The 3,990-nt window shown below is 49.8% G+C and overlaps 1 pseudogene; it reads right to left on the bottom strand.

Annotated features, from left to right (window-relative positions):
• The window catches only part of LOC110316178, a 53,366-nt pseudogene extending 51,452 nt beyond the window's left edge, over positions 1-1,914 (bottom strand).
• Positions 1,915-3,990: the final 2,076 nt, after the last annotated feature.

The following is a 3,990-nucleotide window of genomic DNA, read 5'->3' as shown; positions in this document are numbered from 1 at the left end:
TTTCTTGCTGGCGAGAAGGTAGCGCGGGACAGATGTGGACATGGGAGGGTAGAGAGGAAGAGCCTGATGTGAGGAGCCTGCCCCACCTGAGGCCATGGTGAAGTGCTAGCCTGGTACTGCTTCTAAGGGCCAACTCTGGGTCTGTGTCAATATTCATGTCATACTGCCACCAAAGGCCATGTAGATGTCCCTGGTCTGGGCTGCTGCCTGTGACCATGCTGGTGTTCAAGGGTTGTACAGATCTGTCCCTACTCCTCACCTGCTGCAGCACTCAAGAGAGTGGGCTCGCCCCTCATCTGCCTTGAGGTGTCCAACACTCACCCCTGCTGGGTCATAACAACTGGAGAACTGGCCCAGCCTCTCACTGGCTGCAGCACTCTGGAGAGCAGGCCCTGAACCTTGCCTGGGCAGCAGAGCAGAGCCAGTGGTGGCCCTGGTGGTGTGGGAGCCTGCCCTGAGGGCAGGAGAGCAGGGGGGAAGGGGAGCAGGGAAGAGCAGGGGAGCAGGGGAGAGAGCAGGGGGCATGAGAGTGAGCCCTGCCCATTGCTAGTGAGGCACTGGGTGAGACAGCTGAGGAGGTGCTGGAAAGCTCGCCCTGGTGGCGTGGTTGTGGGGCAGCTGGCACGCTGAGCCACTCAGCTACCACCAGGCCCAGATCTAGGGCTTGTGTTGACCCACTGCAACATCTACTCCATCTATGAGCTGCTGGAGCATGTGAAGGGGCCCGACCTGCAGAGCCAAAGCTGCAGGATCTCCATGACACAGGGCAACAACAGGATACCGAAGAGGAGTCCCATGAGGACCCAGTATTGACTGTGTAGCAGAAGCCAGAGGCCTTGAACCAAACTCATTACAACGAACTTTTGCAAGTGAAGCTTTTTGGACAAAAGGGTACACTGTGGGACAGACAGTGACACACTATAGCAGCTTCCTTGATGAGGTTTTTGTCTTGTTTTTATATTATTTTAATTTTCTTTGCAAGGGTGGAGGGTGGGTAGGAAGGGATGGGGCGATGAGTGAGATTGGGGTGCATTATGTGAAATACGCAAAGAACCAATAAAAAGTTAAAAATAGGTATATAATTTCCAGAGGAAAACTGCAGGACGGGTAGTTAAATGCAAATTTCAGATAAAAACAAAATGCTTTGCTAGGGTAACAATGCGTGTTCAACAATGAGTGTTGAACTTAAACTACAAACTATCCGTTATTGTCTACATGCACAGCGAACTGTGGCTTGGTTTTGTTTTTGCTCAGTGATGGAACCTAAGCATAGGGTGTGTATAGTGGGGGCAGGTGTGTGTGTGTGTGTGTGTGTGTGTGTGTGGTGGGAGCAGGTGTGTGGTGGGAGCAGGTGTTTGGTGGGGGCAGGTGTGTGTGTGGTGGGGGCAGGTGTGTGGTGGGAGCAGGTGTTTGGTGGGGGCAGGTGTGTGTGTGTGTGTGGTGGGGGCAGGTGTGTGTGGTGGGAGCAGGTGTGTGGTGGGGGCAGGTGTGTGGTGGGGGCAGTGGTTGAATTGGATGGGCTTGGTCTGCATGGAGACATCACAATGAACGCCTTTACTTTGTACAATTAATGAGTATCAGTTGAAAAGCTCATAACAGCCGTGGTTGGTCTGGCCACAGTCAGCCCACTTCTAAGTGCTTCCTGGGGAGAGGGGAAACCATCCTCACAGACTGACACACCAATGTTCACAGCAAACCTGGAGGCTCTCTGGGCTCTCCATTAGGGAGCTTCAGGCCAATGAGACTTTGTTGTCAAAATCCCTTCCCTTGGGGAATGTCTTAAACAATGCTCCCCCTCCTCCTAAGGTTCCAACACTTAAGATTCACCAGGGCAGTGAGTGAGGGCAGGAGAACAGGTGACTTAAGTGCTTACTCTGGAACGTCTCCACCCAGCAGTGATGAAGGCTTCCTCATCGACGACGTATAAGTAGAATCCCTCCCTTCTCCCTCCCACCTGGTCATTTAGCTCCTTCCTCTCCTTCCCCACCCCTCTTATTGTATCTCCTCCCATGGACCAGCAGGCTACCGGCAGTTCGGGAAGACTTGCATCCAACTGGTTGGAAGGGATGGTTCTCAGAGGAGGTAGACAGGTTTACTGAGGACAACACTTGAGATGGTCCTCTGGTCTCCACCCACCCATGCACACATGTGCACCTGCACATATATGAAAACGCATTTTCCCTCACACACTCAAAAAAGGGAGTGACTCAACAAATGGATAAATAAGACGGTGCTATGCAAGCACAGGGATGCTACACGGCAGCCAATCGGCAGGCTGCTGCTGCTGCTCCCAGCAGTGTGACTCTCAGAAGTGTCACACTGAGGGAAGTTACACAGGGAGCTTCTCAACAAGCAGCAAGTCTACCTACAGGGTGAGGCAGGTTGGGGCTGCTGCAAAAGGGTGAAGGAACTTTCTGAAGTGAAGGCCCTGAACTTTTGAGGGATGTGTTGTTCACACAGGCCTATGCTTGTCAGAACCCGCTAGAAGGAGGTGCGCCAACAGCAAGCAGTCCAAGAGAGAAACCGCTCCGTACACCAGTGGCCGTGAACTTGTAGCCTGGGTTTGGGGTCACAGCAAGCACACTCTTGTTTGGTGAGGAGCTATCACCAAGGCTGTTCATTTTTATTCTCTTATGGTGCTAGCATTTGGGTTATTTCTTCTGATAAAGATGTTTCTTTCTTCGCCTTTTAGATTCAGTCATGTTTGCGTAAGGCTAAGAAGCTCACAAAATCTATGTGACTGACTTACTCCCTGGCAATGAGGGAAGACTCAGTGAGGACTCCCTTTTCAGCTAACAAATTGTCCTCTCTGGCCACACTTTGTACAGGCTGTAGTCAGATGTAGTGGGGGAGCTCAGGAGGCTGCTGGCTGAGTGTTGAGGGGCGGGCTTAGGTCAGATATTGCATAAACGCTCAAGGAAATGTAAACATCATGATTGTAAAAGACCCACACATGTGTAAGGAGACTTGAGCTGCCTCTCTTGGTCTCTTGCCCACTGAGAAGGGATGCTCTCTGGTCACTCAGCTCTGCCCTCTTGACCAGGTTGAGTTCTGAAGCAGTTTCTAACTACAGCCAAATCCTGGCCCTGGCACCATCTTAGCATATGTTCCAGTGGCATTTTCCAAAGCCACATCCTATAAAGCCCCAGTATTGAGGTCCATGTCTAAATGGGAGGTAATCAGAGCAGGTCACAGTGACAAAAGGAAAGGAGGAATCAAATCAGGAGGGCGCTGAAGGGCCTTGGGGACATGGGGTCTGCTGTAAGAGGGGGCTCGAGAGACTGAGGGACATAGGGTCTGCTGTAAGAGGGGTTTCTTTCTCATTTTGTAAGTTTGTAAAAGAATCCGTGACTGCACAAAGACTTCCACACTGATGACTGTACCTGTTTATTAAAAAGTACCTAAATTCTTAGATGACTTAGAGGCTCACAGTACTTATTTCTCTCGCAGAACATGGGTTCAGTTCCCAGCACTCCCATGGTGACTCACAACCATCCATAATTCAGTACTAGATCTGATGCGATTTTCTGACCTTTGAAGTCATGAAGCCTGCATGTGGTACACATCCGTACATGTGTGGTACCATCTATACATGTATGCATAAGGAATACATATGGTGCTCAGCCATACTTGCAGGAAGAACACTCATACACTCAAGATAAAAAAAAAATTCTGAAAAAAAATGCTTAAACTTGGAAAAATATATTTTCTATCTAAAAATGAGTAAACAAATTGCAGTCAATCTATAAAATGAATGTTACTTCCAATTTAAAAAGTTGCAAGTCACTGACAGAGGTACATAGGTAGCCTTTAAATGGTTACTCTAGGGGCTGAGCCAGGGCTCGGCAATTAAGAACACCAACTGCTCTTCTCAAGGACCCAGGTCTAATCCCCAACAATCACACGCCAGCTCATAAACATCTGTGATTCTAGTCCCAGGGGACCAGTCCCTCTTCTGGTATGTATCCGCACTGCTTGCATGCAGTGCAC

The sequence above is a fragment of the Mus pahari genome, chromosome 2, assembly GCF_900095145.1.
Source record: "Mus pahari chromosome 2, PAHARI_EIJ_v1.1, whole genome shotgun sequence".
In the NCBI taxonomy this organism is placed as follows: Eukaryota; Metazoa; Chordata; class Mammalia; order Rodentia; family Muridae; genus Mus; species Mus pahari.
This window is presented reverse-complemented; position numbering and strand designations above follow the sequence as displayed.